Source organism: Panthera uncia (genome assembly GCF_023721935.1).
Source record: "Panthera uncia isolate 11264 chromosome D3 unlocalized genomic scaffold, Puncia_PCG_1.0 HiC_scaffold_8, whole genome shotgun sequence".
Classification (NCBI taxonomy): Eukaryota; Metazoa; Chordata; class Mammalia; order Carnivora; family Felidae; genus Panthera; species Panthera uncia.
Genome location: NW_026057586.1, coordinates 84,327,158 through 84,347,182, shown reverse-complemented (window position 1 = coordinate 84,347,182; position 20,025 = coordinate 84,327,158). Strand labels below are relative to the sequence as shown.

At 41.9% G+C, this 20,025-nt stretch overlaps 1 protein-coding gene, 1 long non-coding RNA gene and 1 other non-coding gene across 14 annotated transcripts in view; 1 reads left to right on the top strand and 2 right to left on the bottom strand.

Moving 5' to 3' along the window:
* LOC125914222 (uncharacterized) overlaps positions 1–9,337 on the bottom strand; it is a 37,491-nt gene extending 28,154 nt beyond the window's left edge. The window contains exon 1 of the long non-coding RNA XR_007455252.1: positions 9,249–9,337. This is a non-coding gene — a long non-coding RNA (uncharacterized LOC125914222). The remainder of the gene's footprint in view (positions 1–9,248) is intronic.
* Positions 1–20,025, top strand: part of CLIP1 (CAP-Gly domain containing linker protein 1) — a 125,220-nt gene that overhangs the window by 10,687 nt on the left and 94,508 nt on the right. Inside the window, exon 1 of one of the 12 annotated variants that reach the window (XM_049619411.1) lies at positions 4,304–5,456. The exons of 9 other annotated variants lie outside the window; for them this stretch is intronic. The gene's annotated coding sequence lies outside the window, so the exon portion shown is untranslated. 2 more of the 12 variants (XM_049619409.1, XM_049619412.1) reach the window with 2 other exon arrangements.
* TRNAQ-UUG (transfer RNA glutamine (anticodon UUG)) lies at positions 17,803–17,888 on the bottom strand. The gene has a single exon. It is a non-coding gene; the product is annotated as a tRNA-Gln (tRNA).

Below are 20,025 nucleotides of genomic sequence, written 5' to 3'. Positions count from 1 at the left end.
CTTTGTGCCGTTTTCTTGTTCAGAACAAATAGCTGGTATGTGTTTGCTTTTAGTATGGGCAATGTTAGACTATTTAAGGGCAAGCAACAGTATTTATTCCTTTGTGAAAATTGGAAAGGGACACCAGTTTTAACTTGGCTGGGGATTGACTCATCTCATTACTGTATATAACAGATCAGAGATTTTATTCATCAGTACACTTGAGGGACAGGAGTCTTTAATATGGAGATTGAGGTTTTATGTTCTAAACTGTTAAGTGACCTTAACAAGTGATTTCACAGGGCACCTGGGTGATTCTGTCCGTTGAGCGTCCGACTTCAGCTCAGGTCATGATCTCACGGTTCATGGGTTCGAGCCCCGCATCAGGCTCTGTGCTACCAGCTCGGAGCCTGGAGCCCGCTTCGGCTTCTGTGTCTCCCTCTCTTTCTGCCCCTCCCCCACTCACACTCTGTCTCTGTTTTTCTCAAAAATAAGTAAATGTTCAAAAAAAAAAAAGTGATTTCACTTTTTAGAATCCATTTCCTCAGTGGTAAAATGAGGAAGTTGAACTAGATTGCTAAGGTCTCTTCTGATGCTAAAATTTTATGGTGCTATATTAAGCATATTTGCTCCTTTTGACACATTAGTATAATTGACTGCTCTCGACCTATTAAGTTCTTCTGGGAGATACCAACCAGGCCTGGTAATTTTTGTCCCTTTGAAGATCTGCCTCTAAGCTGGTGGTATTAGAGTTACAGAGTCATAGGAATTTTGTAGAAACTTGTGTAAATGAGAATAGCTTAATTTATTCAGCTTTCCATGTTCCCTTTTTAAAAAAAATTCTTTTGCAGATGGAAGAACTTTGGGAGGCTGCTTATTTTCTGTTTAAGTAGCAAGAACGTAAATCTTCACTCAAACTGAGCTGTGTAAAGGTATTCGTAATTACAGGCGGTTGCATCATGGCACAGAGTTTCATCTTCTAGAAAAATCACCTAATGCTCCAGATCTCTTTGCCTTGGTTGGATTTCATACCCCTCCTTCTCCTTTTTAAAACTGCTATAGACTGTGAAGTTCTGGGCGCAACTGTATTGTGCCCTATTTCATACGTTGAGTCTTAAAAATACACACTTTTTAAGCACAGAATAATTTTTGAAATGGTCATGTCTGTCTATCGATACCCTGTTCTGACTTCATTCAGCAGACATCCCGAACTGAGTCTTGAATCGCTTATATTCTACTTCTGACTTTGATAGAGAGATGTGGTAAAAGTTTCTGCATTAGTATCTTTTTTTTTTTTAATTTTTTTTAACGTTTTTATTTATTTTTGAGACAGAGAGAGACAGAGCATGAAGGGGGGAGGGGCAGAGAGAGAAGGAGACACAGAATCGGAAGCAGGCTCCAGGCTCTGAGCCATCAGCCCAGAGCCTGACGCGGGGCTCGAACTCACAGACCACGAGATCCGTGAGATCGTGACCTGAGCTGAAGTCGGACGCTTAACCGACTGCGCCACCCAGGCGCCCCTCTGCATTAGTATCTTATTGTATGATCCTCTCAAACCAACACTTGAGATTGGTAGACTGATTTCATAAATTGCTTTGTAAGGCCTCTACCACTTAGAGATTGGAAGTACAACTTCCTTATGGCACCTTTTGAATTAAGGCATCAATGAATCTTCTGACCCTTCCTAAAGGACCCTGTGTCCTTTAGTGCCTAAATGTGCTTTTCACATTGATCAACAAACAGTGACTACGCTATTTACTTATCTTTTATCTCTTGTACTCTATCCTTGCTAGAGATATGCACTTTGTGTTTTGAATCTTTATGCTAATTTTAAAGCTGTTTGACTCTGGCTTATTGAAAAAGTTAGGTGTTGTGTATTTTGTTTTCTCTAAGTCTTAGGCTCATGCTACTATATATTAATCATTTTTTTGTACCGTGTCTCAGTATTTCATGATATTCTGTGAAGAACACCACCGTTTTCAGAGGCTCTGGCCTCCTGAGCAAATTTGAGACCTTGCTCCACCCTTTTAGGCATATGCCTTGGAAAGACAGAGTCAGCTCTCAGGGAGATGGATTCTCTTTCTTTTCTTTCCACTTCGGAAAATTGTTCTCTTCTCGCGTGTATTAATTTCTGACAGGGCTGCATGGCCTTTTCTCCTGGCTGGTGTTTTCATTATTCCCGAGTCTTTTAATCCTCCGCTGGAGATGGCGGGCTCGACAGAGGGGCGGTTTGGAGCGTCCCTGTCATCGCAGGCACCAGCCTCCATAGACTTACGTCTCAGGTTTAAGATCCTGTTGGCCGTTAGGCCAGCCAGCTGGTTGCTGCTGAAACCAAATGGCTCCAGAACCCTGCTTGCTCTTCTCTCTAGTTTACCTCACTTGTTACCGCACTGATTTGAAGCAGTGGGTCTTCTGTGGCCTGTGCCCTCAACTGTGTTTGGTGACACCTTGCACATTCTCCCTGTGCTCAAGGGGCAGGCTTCTGGGAGGCCGGAACCAATGAGGACCTTCAGCAGCTCGTGTCACTCATCATCAGTTCATACTGACTCTCATGCGCTTGCTCGTGACATTCTGCTCTGGAGGAGATGCTCTCCGTCCCCTGACCAGCGTTGTGTGTCTTCATTCAGAAGATTAACAGAGTTTCTCAAAAGTGAGAATGTGAGAGATTTTTTAAATCTTTAAAAAATTTTTTTTAAATGTTTTTATTTATTTTTGAGACCGAGAGAGACAGAGCATGAGCAGGGGAGGGGCAGAGAGAGAGGGAGACACAGAATCCGAAGCAGGTTCCAGGCTCTGAGCCGTCAGCACAGAGCCCGACGTGGGGCTCGAACTCATGGACTGTTAAATCATGACCTGAGCCGAAGTCAGACGCCCAACCGACTGAGCCACCCAGGCACCTCTGGATCTTAAATCTTAAACTATAGCCGCTAGACTGTTTCAAAGTCAGACAGTTTACTAAAGGTGAGGGGGAAATAAAATACCAGATTAGTAAGAAATGAGTAGCTGACGCTGCGGGTGCACCCTTACTTACTGCCCTGCGGTTTTGCCCTCCAGTCCCCGAGCCTCCCTTTCCGTGTGTTCCTACCGGCCGTTGCTCGCCTCTGCCTTGGTTTCCTGCCGTCCAGAGGGCAGCAAGCGCGGTGCTGTGCTGCTTCAGTAGAAAAATGCTCTCACTCCCTTCTTTGTACTTGAAATGCTGCTCCGGCCACATTGGCCTTAAACCTGCCAGTCAGTGATTCTCCGGTTCCTCTCGTGTATCTCGAGACACGCTTATTAAATTTTCATATGTAACTCAGTACTGTCTGTAGTGTCTGTGCTTTGCTTTGAGTTTTGTGTGGGTTATTTTCAAACTCGTAGTATTGAGCTATCAGGTTTGCTGGCCAGTGCCTCGTGCTATAAGCAAGACCTCTTTCTACGTTATGTATCCCCGGTCAAACATATTTTAAAGATCCTGTTACTGCAGATGCTTACCCCTCCTCTTAACGATAAAATTACTCAGTTTTATATTCAAGATTTTACATTTTTCCTTTTCCTCACATATGTTAGGAGTTAGGAAGGTGAATATTGCACACACGGGGAGATTTGGGGCACCTGGCAACTTTATTATCAGTGCCAAGAGGAAGGCTACTTACTTTGTATTTTGCCTTAAGCACGTATTCTAGACCTGTACAGTCCAGTAGCCACAAGCCACATAGGGCGGTTGGGCACTTGAAATGTGCTAAGTCCAAGCTGAGATGTGCTCTAAATATGAAAATACACAAAGGGTTTCAGAGACCTAGTAGGAAAAAAAGTAATGTGATACAGCCTATTAATAATGCTAATACTGATGACATTTTGAAAAATTATTTGGGATATATTTGGTTAAATAAAATATTATTTCAGCTGTTTTTAGTTTTCCAAATTCTGTTACTAGAAAATTGAAAATTATACATTTGTCTCACATTATACTTTTATCACACAGTACTGGTCTAGAAAGTATGGTACTGTCAACATAGCTAATGGTCTAACTTGATACTTACAAGTGTGATGTTCCACTCACTGGAGGTAGTAATTGAATAGTTTGCCCGTAGCGTTGTTGGGCTGCTTTTATTTATTTTTTTTTAATTTTTTTTTTAACGTTTATTTATTTTTGAGACAGAGAGAGACAGAGCATGAACGGGGGAGGGTCAGAGAGAAAGGGAGACACAGAATCGGAAGCAGGCTCCAGGCTCTGAGCCATCAGCCCAGAGCCCGACGCGGGGCTCGAACTCACGGACGGCGAGATCGTGACCTGAGCTGAAGTTGGACGCTTAACCGACTGCGCCACCCAGGCGCCCCATTGTTGGGCTACTTTTGAAAGAAGCCCCTGGGCTGGGAAATTCTCTATTCCTGTCATCTTTGTCAAAGGCTTAGAGAAAGTGAGACAGAATCACTTGATGCTTTAGTTTGAAAACTGCAGTATCGCGTCATTTTATGGGTTCTTGTTTGGATGTTGAGTCAGTTCAGAACTTTTTTGTACTCTTACTGCGTACCGGGTACTTTCTTAGGTCCTTTGGATGCAAAGACAGATCTTACCCCTGACCATGAGGAACTTAGTCATCGCATGCTATGAGGACGAGACAGGAGTGTGATGCATCGTTCAGTAATAGAAGAGCTCCCAGTGGCTGGTGTAGTGCAGAGGAGGAGGCGGTAGGGCAGGGACAGTGGTCAGGAAGGACCCCACGAGGAGGTGATGCATCTGCTTGAATTCTTTTAGAGAACGTCCCAGAGGCCCTGCCCCAGGGGAATGCTCAGGGTGGTGCAAACACAGACCGTCCTCGGGGTGCGAGGCGTGACTGTGCAGTTCCCACCCCAAGAGTGTAAGCTCAGGTCAGCCAGGAAAGGAGATGTGTTGAATTGGCCCCACACAGGCCCATCAGCTTATTGATGGGGTTTTGATGGTCGTCTTCGCAGTCGAAATACTTGACCTTTCCTGTTTTACTCAAGAATTGAAGAAAATATGTAAATGTTCTTCAGTTTCATCTTCTCCAGTTTTTTTCTGTACATAGATGTGAAGGTGAATGAAACTGAAATGGGGGAAAATCGAATGACTTGCCTTTCTTTGGTGGAAATACGAACCGTTTGGAAAGCTACCAGAGTGTTGTGTAAGCGTGTTCAGTGGCTGAAGCAGACCAGCTCAGGTTACACTGCATCTCCCGTGTTGGGGGTGGGGACAGCGAGTGACACAGCATACAACGGACACTTACATAACCATGACTCCAGGGGACAGGATTAAGCTGTGAATGGACCTCCCAAATTCCGGAATATGATATTAGAACACAGCCTTTGAATTTCTCTCTCAAGCTTGACTTGAAAGTGAGCTTCAGAAACCTATCAAACTAGACTTTCCATTACTCTCAGACGTTCTTTCCCCTTCCCTTCTGTTATTAAGTTTGTGAACTTTGATCATTTTAGAATTAAAAGGCAGCGCGGAAATCTCCGAGTGCAGCTGTCTCTAGGTAAGTCATGTAACTTGTCTGGTGCTGGGTTTCCTCCCCGTCCCCAGCAGAGCAGAGTTGAAACCTGGGTCTCCAGATGCCTCTGTCGTTAGCACGCAGCCGGTTTCCAGAGGCTCAGTGTCCGACTCCCTCTCCTGGCAGAGTAACCTCATTGCAGGTTCTTCAGCTCTCCTTTGCCTCCTGACGTCCGATTTCCAGAGTTAGTAAATAACTTGTGGGGCGAAGTGCGCCTCGAGGGGACCAGGTGCAGCATGGGATGTGATTTGCCGGGGAAGACACGATGCCCTCCTGGAGGGTGCCAGGCGTGCCGAGCTTGCAGGAGCCGATCTTATCAGAGGAGGCTTCTCTTCACAGGTGGCAGGGTACTCTTACTTTGGCAAAGTTACAGCCACTGTGGCTTTCCTTTCACTTTGGATCCTTGCCCTTTCACTTAGGGAGTTTGGATTTGAAATCCAAAATAGTCAAACCACAAAAGGGTGGGGTTGGAAATGGGTTTTACTTAGTAACCTCCAGTTCTAACTGAGGATACTGAGGTCTGGAAAGGGGTTAAATGCTAGTGCAAGGTCATCCAGCTGGGACGGGATCCACGTGTTAATTTCCCAGTCTCTCGGTTGATACTTTTATTTTTTTAAGTCATAACATTTTTTATAGCAGTAAATAAAAACAACAATAAAACAAAAATGAGTAAACTAAGCCTTAAAAGAATCAGAGAATTATGAAGAACATTATTGCTTTCATTTGAACATGGTTTATACCATGCTTATTTTTGGGAATTGCTTATTTTAAGGAGTCTCTTGTTTCTGTAAATTGCTTAAGCTTTTTTTAGGTTATAAGGGAGAAGGCGGAGTTTAGACATTACTAAAATGCCTCCTATGATAAAAACTTTATATTATGGAGAATTTCAAATGTGCACAGAAGTAGAATACTGCTGTCATCTAACTGAACACGTTGTCAACTCATCAGTCGTAGCTCACATAACTTTTAGCGTGCTGTAGTCAGACTTGTGTATTTTTTACACCTATTTTGCCCTTGCCAGTAAAATGTCTTTTTGCTTTTAAGAAAATATGGTACTTTTATTTATTATTCATAGAATTATGCTCTTGTGGTGTGAAGTATTTCTATCTCAAGTGCTTATCCTAAAAATGTTTAGAGAGAGCATGCTTGCCAATGGGAGGGGGCAGAGAGAGGGGGAGACAGAGAATCCAAAGCAGGCTCCATGCTGTCAGCACAGACCCCAACATGGGGCTCAAGCCCACAAACTGAGATCATGACCTGAGCTGAAGTCAGTTGCTCAATCGACTGAGCCACCCAGGCACTGTATCCTAAAAATTTCTTTGAGTTGACTTGGTCGAGATGATTCTAAAGCAGAGTTTTTATCTTTGTTACCACATTAAGAAGAGCTAACTTCTGTGACAGACCCCATTAATTTTAGTAATTAGGTAGAAGGTTTTTTTAAAAAAATATTTATTTTTAAAGACCAGTTAAGTTTATCCATTTATTTTGAGAGAGAGAGAGAGAGAGAGAGTGAGTGAGTGTGAGCAGGGGAGTGCAGAAAGAGAGAGAATCCCAAGCAGGCTCCATGCCATCAGCCCACTGTGGGGCTTGAACTCACGAACTGTGAGATCATGACCCGAGTCAAAACCAAGCGTCAGATGCCCAACTGACCGAGCCACCTGGGCTCCCCAATGTTTATTTTTGAGAAAGAGAGGGGAGGGGGGAGTAAGGGGGAGAGAGAGAAAGAGAGAGAGAAAATATGAGTGGGGGAAGGGCAGAGAGAGAGAGGGACAGAGGATCTGAAGCGGGCTCTGCTGACGGCCAGAGGTCCTGAGGTGGGGCTTGAAGTCAAAAACCACAAGATCATGACCTGAAGTCGCACACTCAACCAACTGAGGCACACAGGTGCTCCGAAACAGGTAGAAGTTCATTTTCAGTTATGGGAAAGTCCAGGGTGGGTTTTTACTGATGGGCGAACGGGAGAAGTGATTCAGAGATCCAGGCTTCTTCTGTGTTGTGACCCCACGATCCTCAGGCCATGCTTTTGTGGTTGCCCAGTTCGCCTCCATCAGGCCATCAGAGGGCCAGGATGGGGGACTGCATAGGGGAAGATAGTAGGGGCTAGGCCTAGGAGTGACCGATGGGCCACGTGTCTTCATAGCCCATTGGCTAGAACTCAGTCATGTGACCATGCTAGCTGCAAAGGGAGCTGGGAAATGTGGTCTGTGACTCCAGGAGGACAAATCAGCTTGGTGAACACCTAGCCACCGTGTGGGTGTGCATATGCACCTCTCATGCTGGCCCTGTGTGCTGCATTTATGTTCCTGTGTGGAAGCAGCACAGCAGAGTGTTTTCTTTGTGGTTCAAGCCATTTTACTGTGGCCTTAAAAATCATTAGTGTTTTTTCCTTCTCAAGAAATAACATCTATTCATTAAATAAAATTTGAGAAACCCAAGGAAACACAGAAAAGATACAAAAACTACCAATAATCCCATCACCTGGAGATGATTATTAATTCTTTGTTACATTTCCTTCCAATTCAAGAGTTTTTTTTTTTTTTTTAAGTTTGTTTATTTATTTTGAGAGAGGGAGGGAGGGAGGGAGAGAATTCCAAGCAGGCTTCATGCTCTCAGTACAGAGCCCAGTGTGGGGCTTTATCTCATGAACTGTGAGATCATGACCTGAGCTGAAATCAAGAGTCTAATGCTTTACTGACTCAGGCACTCAGGTGCCCCGAATTCAAGAGTTTTTAGCTGCTTAGAAATAACAGTTTATTTTTTTAACGTTTATTTTTGAGAGAGACAGAGCATGAGTGGGGAGGGGCAGAGAGCGAGGGAGACACAGAATCTGAAGCAAACTCTAGGCTCTGAGCTGTCAGCACTCAGGCTCAAACTCCTGAAACGTGAGATCATGACTGAAGCCAAAGTCAGATGCTCTACCAACTGAGCCACCCAGGCACCCCTAAATTTTTATTCTTTTTTTTTTAATGTTTTATTTATTTTTGAGAAAGACAAAGTACAAGCTGGGGTGGGGGAGAGAGAGACAGAGACACAGAATCTGAAGCAGGCTCCAGGCTCTGAGCTGTCGGCACAGAGCCCGATGCAGGGCTGGAACACACAAGTGGTGAGATCATGACCTGAGCTGAAGTCGGACGCTTAACCGACTGGGTCACACAGGCTTTTTTTTTTTTTTTTTTAAATACTAATTCTTACTTTGTGCTGACTTGTGAACTCTAAAATTCATCAGAGGGCGAAGCTACAACAGTTACCAATGGCCTGGCAATTTTGCCTTTTCTTAGCAAAAAATACACCATTGCAGAGCTGTGGTGAGGCTTTATTTACGCTTTTGGCATTTTCAAAATGAACTTCTAGGGGCGCCTGGGTGGCTCAGTCAGTTGAGTGTCCAACTTCCGCTCAGGTCATGATCTCATGGATAGTTAGTTTGAGCCCCGCATTGGGCTCTGTGCTGACAGCTCAGAGCCTGGAGCCTGCTTTGGATTCTGACTCCCTCTCTCTCTGCCCCTCCCCCTCTCATGCTCTGTCTGTGTCTCTCAAAAATAAATAAACGTTAAAAAAAAAACAAACCCAAAATGAACTTCTAGTTTGCACATCATAATCTCCTCTTAGTGAATAGAGTAAAAATTGGGGCTGGTGAAGTTAGATTGTCAAGGCAGAAATAACATTTTAAGTTTATGATTTGCTTCCTACTCAGTTTTTAGAATTCTTAAGAACTGCTTAATTTTGCAGGAGAGAATACTAAGAAAAGGTGTTTGAAAATGAGCCAAAATTAAAACTTACCAGCTTGAAGTATATATGAATGTGTTTCTGGTGCTGAGCTGAGAACTTGGGTGGATGTGCTTTTCTCTACGTACCTGCACTGTTTATCCTGGTCAGCAGTGCAGAAAGGTGTTACTCATCTGAGGTGGGAGAGCCCTCTGCATTTCTTGTCATCAGCTCCAGATTCAGGGATCTAGAACCTTCAGGGTTTTCTTTAAGGTGGTGAGGTTGCATCCTAGAGGTAGACCTACATCAGAATTCCTCTTTGTGATATCATCCTCATGACCTCACAGGCAGGGTTGCTCAAGATGTTTGTGCAGCTTTTGGCAGGATATGAGCTGAGACCTGGCCCGATTCTACAGACACCATGAGGTACCAGATGGTCTCATATTGGTAGATGGTACTGACTTTCCTGCGACTTCTGTAGATTAAAAAAATAAAGACATTAGTGGTAGGCCCTCTATATTTTACTGAAGCTATATATTGGTAAGAAAATCATTATTTTAAAATATCCTCTGGCAGGACATTTAAAAACAGAAAACTCAGTAGTAGAGCAGAAGGATTTTACTGTGAATGGGTATGTGGTTAATCAGTGGCTCTATTTGCTATGTAATTTATCAGTTTTTCTGTTTCCTGCAAATAGTCCTGACATTTTTGTTGTTTGAAAACTTGCCCTGATGCTGAAGATAGAAACAATTTGAAATGATTAGACTTGGTGATCAGACTTTGTATAAATTATGACCGAGAGGCTTGCTTGAATTCAGACGCATCACAACAGAGAAGTTGTCATCATTTGTTTTTGAATATATTGTTTTGCTCTTTTTTTTTTTATTTTTATTTTTTTAATTTTTTTTTTTAAATGTTTATTTATTTTTGAGACAGAGAGAGACAGAGCATGAACGGGGGAGGGTCAGAGAGAGAGGGAGACACAGAATCCGAAACAGGCTCCAGGCTCTGAGCCGTCAGCACAGAGCCTGACGCGGGGCTCGAACTCACGGACCGCGAGATCGTGACCTGGGCCGAAGTCGGCCGCTTAACCGACTGAGCCACCCAGGCGCCCCTTGTTTTGCTCTTTGTACTGGTTTTAGTTGGAGTTGGAAGAGAAAGCATTGCTTCACACAAATGCCCAGAAGTATAGTCTCTGATGGTTAACACATAGAATTTTCTTTTTTTAAAAAATTTTTTAAACATTTACATTCAAATTAGTTAGCATATAGTGCAACAATGATTTCAGGAGTAGGTTCCTTAATGCCACTTACCCATTTAGCCCATCCCCTGTCCCATACTCCCTCCAGTAACCCTCTGTTCTCCATATTTATGAGTCTCTTATGTTTTGTCCCCCTCCGTTTTTATATTATTTTTGCTTCCCTTCCCTTATGTTCCTTTGTATTTTATCTTAAAGTCCTGATATGAGTGAAGTCATATGATATTTGTCTTTCTCTGACTAATTTCACTTAGCATATTACCCTCCAGTTCCATCCACATAGTTGCAAATGGCAAGATTTCATTCTTTTTGATTGTCGAGTCATACTCCATTGTATATATACACCACATCTTCTTTATCCATTCATCCATCGATGGACATTTGGGCTCTTTCCATACTTTGGCTATTGTCGATAGTGCTGCTATAAACATTGGGGTGCATGTGTCCCTTCGAAACAGCACACCTGTATCCCTTGGATAAATACCTAGTAGTGCAATTGCTGGGTCATAGGGCAGTTCTATTTTTGTTTTTTTGAGGAATGTCCATACTGTTTTCTAGAGTGGCTGCACCAGCTTGCATTCCCAACACACACATAGAATTTCTTAAGTATTGTCCTCCTTTAAACAAAAACTTCAAAAACCCGTTCTTCCTATGTAGTAGGTGCAAGCACTTGATAAATTAACCCTTCCATCTTTTTTAAAGTAGGTATTGGGACTCTTCTAACTTTGATTCTGTAAGCCATGTTGAGAGATTATTAGGCAAACAAAAAAATTTTTGTTACTGCTTTGTCCTCTTGCAAAGCATGTCAGTATTAGACTCAACATCGCATTTTTTGAAGTAGATTTCTCTTTAAAGTGTTGTCCTATGTATTTCCCTCTGTAACAGCCATATGTCCCAATTTTCTTAAACATGTAGGACTTACAGTCTTAAAACATTGACTTTCTTTGAGACTAGGGGCCCTTTATGGGTCCTCTAGGTATGTTCCCTTTCAAATGTCTCTCTTTAACTGGGACGTCTTTGAGACAGCTTCTTAGAAATGAGCCATCCTGTAAACATAGGTTATAGAAACTTGAAACTGCAAATTTGAAGTGAATTTTAGCGACAGGGACATTTAACTGCTTTAGATTAGTTTTCATTATTACAAACATTTCTTTGTTTTCAAGATATATTCTTATGCAGGGAGAATGGAACTGAATATTTGATTTAAAAACTTTTTTAAAATTTATTTTTGACAGAGAGAAAGAGAACGAATGGGGGAGGGGCAGAGAGAGAGGGAGACAGGATCCAAAGCAGGTTCTGCACTGAGAGCAGAGACCCTGACATGGGGCTCAAACCCAAGAACCATGAGATCATGACCTGAGCTGAAGTCAGATGCTTAACTGACCGAGCCACCCGGCACCCTGAATCTTTTTCGAATTCCTATTCCCTCTGCAAGATCTCTTTCATGGAAGGGTTATCCAGGTGGGGTCTGAATGGTAGTGGGTCAGTCATAGCAGAGGGGGAGTGATCCCGGAGGCATCTTACAATGACAGTTTGGTAGTTTCCTGGGGCACTTGAAACAGTACTTGGTCATTGTGCTTTGCATAGTGTTAGATGGCTCTGGCTTCACTTCCAACCTTGGAATTGATTAGTCATGTTTTTATTTTGATTTTTCTTCTTTCCAAGGTCTTGGTAATTAACCCATTGGTTTTTTTCCTAAAAGCAATTTTTATCTTTATCTGGATGTTTTTATGAGGCAGAGATAGCTTATTAAAAGGAGTAACTGCAGGGGCGCCTGGGTGGCTCAGTCGGTTAAGCATCCGACTTCAGCTCAGGTCACGATCTCACGGTCCGTGAGTTCGAGCCCCGCGTCGGGCTCTGGGCTGATGGCTCGGAGCCTGGAGCCTGCTTCCGATTCTGTGTCTCCCTCTCTCTCTGCCCCTCCCCCGTTCATGCTCTGTCTCTCTCTGTCCCAAAAATAAATAAACGTTAAACAAAAAAAAAAAATTAAAAAGAAAAAAAAAAAACTGCAGGGGCACCTGGGTGGCTCAGTCAGCTGAGCGTCTGATTTCTTCAGGTCATGATCTCATGGTTTGTGAATTCTAGCCCCGAATCCAGCTCATTGCTGGCAGCGCAGAGCCTACTTGGAATCTTCTGTCCCCCTTTCTGTCTGGCCCTCCCCCAGTAGCATGTGCATTGTCTCTCTCAAAAATAGATAAACATTAAAAAAATGCTCTCTCTTTAAAAAAAAGTACAGTAAGCTTATTGTTCTGTATTTTGAGAAGGGTGTTGTCTTGAACTGTAACCACCATTTCTGGAAATCTGTTCAGAATGAAAGACTGACATTTATGTAATTTCCTGTTAAAATACTGTGTAGCAAGAGAAATTCTATCTGAGAGGAAAGTGGGGTGCTTCAGTGCTTACTATGTACTGGCATTATCCTAATCACTTGGAACTTCCCTAGGTGCTGATCTTTTCCAGTATCTAACATCTAACACATTCAACACATGTGTACCAAATCTTGATTTCCCAGAGGGTAGAACACATTTTTTTGTTGGGTGGAGGAGAGTATTTCTACTTTCTGGAATACTAACTTGGAGTAAAGCTGACATTCTCACGACATGCAAAGCACACTTCTTTTTGGGAAATACGAAAGAGGATAAGTCTTCTAAGGTTATTTGCTTCCCTGAAATAAATACCTTGTCCTTTTAAAACTTGTTATTTAGGTCAGATCTCAGAGTTACATCACGAACTAGGATATTAATCTGCTTCAAAATTGTTGCTTGAGGCCTGACTTTTTTTTTTTTTTTTTGTCTCTCAAAGTAAACCTGTAGGTTACACAGGGAAAAGAACAAAGCCCTGTTCCTCTCGTGTGGATGTTTAGCAACAAAGCTTCCAGTTAAGTGAAATGTAAACCTTTTAATGAGAAGAGAACCAGAAGAGTTGGTGCCACCGAACCATCTGTGTCCTGGATCCCTCCCTGCATCTCCCATTTGAGAATGTACTAGCAAAATAGTAGCTATCTTTGTTCAGAAGTGAGTTTTAGCGATAAGTATTTTACAAATGGTTCTTCGCTTGAAAAAATACTGGAACTATGGCATTAGTCAATGATGTAAATATAGGATTCTGGGGGTTAGTGTATAGTCTGTTGCAGTATTATGGTTTGGAAATTGAGATTATAAGTAATGTGACTGGCTTTAAAAATGGGGCACCTGGGTGCCTCAGTTGAACATCCAACTCTTTTTTTTATAAATTCAGGTGATTTGGATCAGTTTTAGGTCTCCCATCCCTACTTTTTTTTAAAAAACTAATTTAGTTTTAAATTTATATCCAAGTTAGCATATAGTGCAACAATGTTTTTAGGAGTAGATTCCTTAATGCCCCTTACCCATTTAGCCCACCCCCCCCCATAACCCCCCCAGGAACCCTCTGTTTGTTCTCTATATTTAAGAGTGTCTTATGTTTTGTCCCCCTCCCTGTTTTTATATTATTATTGCTTCCCTTCCCTTATGTTCATTTGTTTTTTTACCTTAAAGTCCTCTTATGAGTGAAGTCATTTGATATTTGTCTTTCTCTGACTAATCTCACTTAGCATAATACCCTCCAGTTCCATCCACATAGTTGCAAATGGCAAGATTTCATTCTTTTTGATTGCCTAGTAATACTCCATTATATATATTATGTGTTGTGTATATATCTTTATCCATTCATCCATCGATGGACATTTGGGCTCTTCCCATACTTGGACTATTGTTGATAGCGCTGCTATAAACATTGAGGTGCATGCGCCCCTTCGAAACAGCATACTTGTATCCCTTGGGTAAATACCTAGTAGTGCAATTGCTGGGTCATAGGGCAGTTCTATTTTTAGTTTTTTGAGGAACCTCCACCCTGTTTTCCAGAGTGGCTGCACCAGTTTGCCTTCCTACCAGCAGTGCAAGAGAGTTCCTCTTTCTCTGCATCCTCACCAACATCTGTTGTTGCCTGAGTTGTTAACGTTAGCCATTCTGACAGGTGTGAGGTGGTATCGCATTGTGGTTTCGGTGCGTGTTTCTCTGATGATGGATGTTGAGCATTTTTTCATGTGTCAGTTGGCCATCTGGATGTCTTTCTTGGAGGAATGTCTATTCATGACTTTTGCCCATTTCTTCACTGGGTTGATTATTTGTTTTTTGGGTGTTGAGTTTGAGAAGTTCTGTATAGAGTTTGGTTACTGATCCTTTATTAGTCATTTGCAAATATCTTCTCCCATTCTGCCGGTTGCCTTTTAGTTTTGCTGATTGTTTCCTTCCTGTGAAGAAGCTTTTTATTTTGATGAGGTCCCATAGTTCAGTTTTGCTTTTGTTTCCCTTGCCTCTGGAGACATGTTGAGTAAGAAGTTGCTGCGGCTGAGGTCAAACAGCTTTTTGCCTGCTTTTTCCTTGAGGATTTTGATGGCTTCCTGTCTTATGTTTAGGTCTTTCATCCATTTTGAGTTTATTTTTGTGTAAGGTGTAAGAAAGTGGTCCAGGTTCCTTTTTCTGCATGTCGCTGTCCAGTTTTCCCAACACCATTTGCTGAAGAGACTGTCTTTATTCCATTGGATATTCTTTCCTGCTTTGTCAAAGATTAGTTGGCCATATGTTTGTGGGTCCATTTCTGGGTGAGCATCCAACTCTTGTTTTTGGCTCAGGTCATGATCTCACGGTTTGTGGGATTGAGCCCTGTGTTGGGCCCTATACCGACAGTGTGGAGCCTGCCTGGGGTTCTCCCTCTCCCTCTCTCTCTGTAAGTAAATAAATATTTTAAAAAATGAAAAAAGGGGCTCCTGTCTGGTTCAGTCGGTTGAGAGTGTGGCTCTTGATCTCAGGGTCATGAGTTTGAGCCCCATGTTGAGTGTAGAGATTACTTAAATAAATAAATAAATAAATGAAAAAAGTACACCAGAACTTAGGTTTTGTCATCTAGGGAAGTGTTGTTCATTTATTACAGTGATAGAGCCATTAATAATTCTGGGAACTCTTGGAATTGTCTGTGTGCCTTGGATACATTTTTGCTATGTTAAGTAGTTGCACATCTTATTTTATTATTTTTTTTGCACATCATATTTTAAAGTTTTTTTTTTTTTTTTAAATTCAAATTTTGGAAACAGCCAGTAGTGTTTTAGAGTCAAGTCCAATGAAGAGCTTTGAGAGATTGAGTGGTCATTACCACTTTGGGTCACCAATAAAGTACAACTTAACAAACTGTCTCTGAAGTTAATTCTAAAAGAGGAGTCAAGGATACTTTTGACCAAAGCAGTATTATTGAGATAACCTTAAAATTTACTCAAATGATTACATTTGACATGGAGATCCTTCCTGGATGGAGGAGGTTCTAGAACAGTGCTGTTCAATAGAACTTTCTGGCATGGTAGAAATTGTTGTATATGTTGCGCTGTGGTTATTGAGCACTTGAAATGTGGCTGATGCGACTGAGGAGCTGAATTTTTATTTCATTTTGTAAGAATTTAAACTTTAAACAGCACATGTGGCTAGTGACTACCATCCTGGGTAGTGCAGATCTAGAACATTTAAAATTTTTTTTTTTCAATGTTTTTTATTTATTTTTGGGACAGAGAGAGACAGAGCATGAACGGGGGAGGGGCAGAGAGAGAGGGAGACACAGAATCGGAAACAGGCTCCAGGCTCCGAGCCATCAGCCCAGAGCCCGACGCGGGGCTCGAACTCACGGACCGCGAGATCGTGACCTGGCTGAAGTCGGAGGCTTAACCGACTGCGCCACCCAGGCGCCCCTAGAACATTTAGCTTTCAGTGTGCCTTACAGACCAACATGAACAGTTGATGGTAAGACACTCTAAAAATCTTAAAACGGTTATTTTACCAGCAAAAATGAGTTAATTCTGGAATAGCAGAGAATTGCAATTCAAGATAAGCAGGCGGTAGCAAAAACCATAGGCCAGTCCAACAAAGTAAGCACGTTATTCTATGGAGAAGGTGGAAGTTGGGAAGGGTAAGTTTTTGAGAAGAGTCCATTGGAGAAAGGCAAGAGTTCAGGGTCATGACTGTTTGTCATTGGCTGAGTGAGGTAGTCAATTTCTTGGAGGAGATGCTGTATGTATACATCTTACGCTGTTGGGGCCTGTTATTGAGGATTCTTTCCTGTTGACAATTGTGTTGGGATTGGTCATTGACAATTCGTGACTGATACTGCTTGAGAACTCCCCCTCCTGGCCTCCTGACTCCTTGTTAGTGAGGTTTTCCTTTATTCATGTTCACATTATCAAGGCAAAGTAGTTCGTGGGATTTCTGGTCTGCTCTACCATACGTGCAGAGTAGTGGAGAGGCCAGAGTTGTCATGTATGTTCAGCGGTATCTAATTTTTATAGCCCCTGCAAATTTATCCTTGTTAAGGTGTTATGTATGTGAAGGATTTGAGATGAGAACCTTCCTCTGTATTTCCATTTTGATCACTGACTTCAGATGCTCATGGCTCCTCTTCCTGAAATTTAAGACCTGCCCCCGGCAGCCCCCATCTGTTACTTGTACCCACGGTTTGAGTGAGTGAAGACTTGGCACGCCACTAGAAAAAGCCTGCCAACCCTTGGTTTAAATCTTTGCTTGACAATGGTAGCCAGGTTAAGATCACTGAAATGAACAACTGAAATAAATTTAGGGTTTAAGAGGAAACTCCAGACATCTTTCATTTCCTACCACTAGAATCTTGAAGTAAAAGCTGATCATAGTAAATTTTTTTGATTGAATTCTAAAACTCTTGTCTAACTTGATTTGTTGCAAGAATCTTCTGATGTTAGCCGAACCAAGCTGCTCAGTGTTTTACTCACATGCTTTATACCTTTCCTCCTCCTTCCTCTCCTCCTCTGAAGTCTTTTCTTTGGGACTTCTTAATATCCTGACTGCTGACACCTGTACAAGGCTGTTACTTTCCTTTGAGCCCTTGCTGAAATCCTTCCTTGCCATGAAGCGTTTTCTTTCTGCCTTAATCCACTCCATCCTTCCATCTTCTAAAAACACTTCCAGGATCATTGCATGGCTTGGTATTTCTTGTAAGTTACATTGTAATCTTAGTTATTTTTCATATAAGTGGGTCTTTTCTTCCCAACTACATTATAAACTCCTTGAGTTTAGGTCTCTGCTATGTATTTTTCTGTCACCTGTAGCAAGCACCAAGTATAATCTTTTAAAATACTGATACACTCTGACTGGCGTGTGTGTAGAATTATTGAAACAATTAAGACTATTTTCCTCATTTTCTTTTTTTTTCTTTAAAAAAATTTTTTTTAATGTTTATTTATTTTTGAGAGAGACAGAGACAGAATGCAAGTGGGTCAGGGGCAGAGAGAGGGAGACACAGAATCCGAAGCAGGCTTCAGGCTCTGAGCCGTCAGCACAGAGCCCGATGTGGGGCTCGAACCCACAGAGCTGTGAGATCACGACCTGAGCCAAAGTCAGGCGCTCAACCGACTGAGCCACCCAGGCGCCCCTCATTCATTTTCTTTTTTTTTTTTTATTTTTTTTTTTTACATTTATTTATTTTTGAGAGGCAGAGGGAGACAGAGCACAAGTGGGGGAGGGGCAGAGAGAGGAGACACCGAATCTGAAGCAGGCTCCAGGCTCTGAGCTGTCAGCACAGAGCCTGATGCGGGGCTCGAGCTCACGGACTGCGAGATCATGACCTGAGCCAAAGTTGGATGCTCAACCGACTGAGCCACCCAGGCACCCCCCTTATTCATTTTCTTTAGTGAGCATTGTTTATAAAGTACTGTGGGGAATATAACAATGACTAAAAGACAGTCTGGTGGAGCGCGTAGACGACACACACAACTTAGTGTGCCAGGTGCTAGGAAGAGGTACAGATTCAGTACTACAGGAAGTTACACATTTTCATCGGTGAGCATTGAAGAAGGGTTTGTGGGGCAGATGAGTGCCTGAATCTGCCCTTGTGTAAGGTTTCAGCAGATGGAGGTAACTAGACTTGGAAAGGGCATTCAAGGCTGAGTGAACCACCTGAAACGAAAGCACAGAGGAGTGAAACGCTGGGGCTTCTGTAGTGGATTTGGGGAATCGGACACGTGGATGGTTCATGTGCATGTAATTGAAAATGAACCTCAGGTGACTTTTATCGATTGTTCAGCAGTGAGTGGTTCTTGAATGTAAGCATTGGAATCACCAGAAGGGCTAAAAATACAAGTAGCTGGTCCCCCACCCAGAGTTTGTTTCAGTAAGTCTGGGGTGGGGGAGGGCCCTGATAAGTTTCTAGGTGATGCTGCTGCTGCTGCACATTTTGAGAACTAATCTGGAGTACCATTCCATCTGATAAACCAACTTAGAGAAATGCCTGGTTTACATATATAAATACCCCAATATTAATGGATAATTGTGTTCTTTTTGCATTATGTACGTAAAGTCTTCCCACAAATTTTAAGTTCAGTTATGTCACTCACCCGCCAGCACAGCGCTCTGCCAGTGGTAATACAGTAGTAAATACTGTACTTGCTAACTTGGCGTCTGCATCTGTGACTGTCTGAGCCAGAAGCACATGCTTCTGGAAGCCCTTAGGGAATGGGGGTTTTCAACCTTTGCAACTCTAAATACAAAGCACAAATGGATAGAACAGCAGTTCTCAACACTTTTTTCCTTAAGACCCTTTTTACATTCTTAAAAATTATTGAGGTGTCCAGAGAGCTTTTCTTTATTTAGGTTTTATCTATTGATGTTTATACCATTTAGAAATTAAAGCTGGAAATATTACTTCATCAGAAATTAGAAATCCATTACATGTTACATAAATTTTTAATGAGTAACTTTCTCTAAAATAAAAACTTGAACGAAGATGGCATTGTTTTTACATTTTTGCAAATCTGTCTTTAATAGAAGACGGCTTAATAGGAGACAGCTGCTTCCTCATTCGATCTGTAGTGAATCGTTTCGGTTGATGCACATGAAGGAAATTGGCCTCAACGGATGAAGAGGAAGGGAAAGGAGTATTTTTAAGAGCATTTTCAGATAGTTATGGATTTTCTTCTACCGAAATTTGATAGGTTGTAGTTTATTAAAAGTGGAATCTGAAACCGTATGAATGAACTTCTATTGTTACATAACAATCCATTGGTTTAATTTGTGCTTTGAATGAATATTTTACCCATGAGTGATTTTGTAACATTATGCACTGTCCGTTGAAAAAGATTGATTCACTGAGTTACGGCACATTTCCATATTCTGGCACATTTCATTATAATATCAAAAAATTACATTTGTTAATCCTGTTGATTTCATCAGAGAATTCTTCAGTATTGGGAAACTGTCAAGCTCACAGTGGAGGATAGGTTTTCCAAAATTTGAAGTTTCTCTTGAATACCTAGAATTTATCTTTGTTTTTTTAAAATCTGTGCTTATATTTAATTTAATTTATTTTTGTAATTTTACATCCAAGTTAGTTAGCATACTGTCCAACAATGATTTCAGAAGTAGATTCCTTAATGCCCCTACCCATTTAGCCGATCCCCCCCTCCACAACCCCTCCAGTAATCCTGTTTGTTCTCCATATTTAAGAGTCTCTTATGTTTTGTCCCCCTCCCTGTTTTTATATTATTTTTGCTTCCCTTCCCTTATGTTC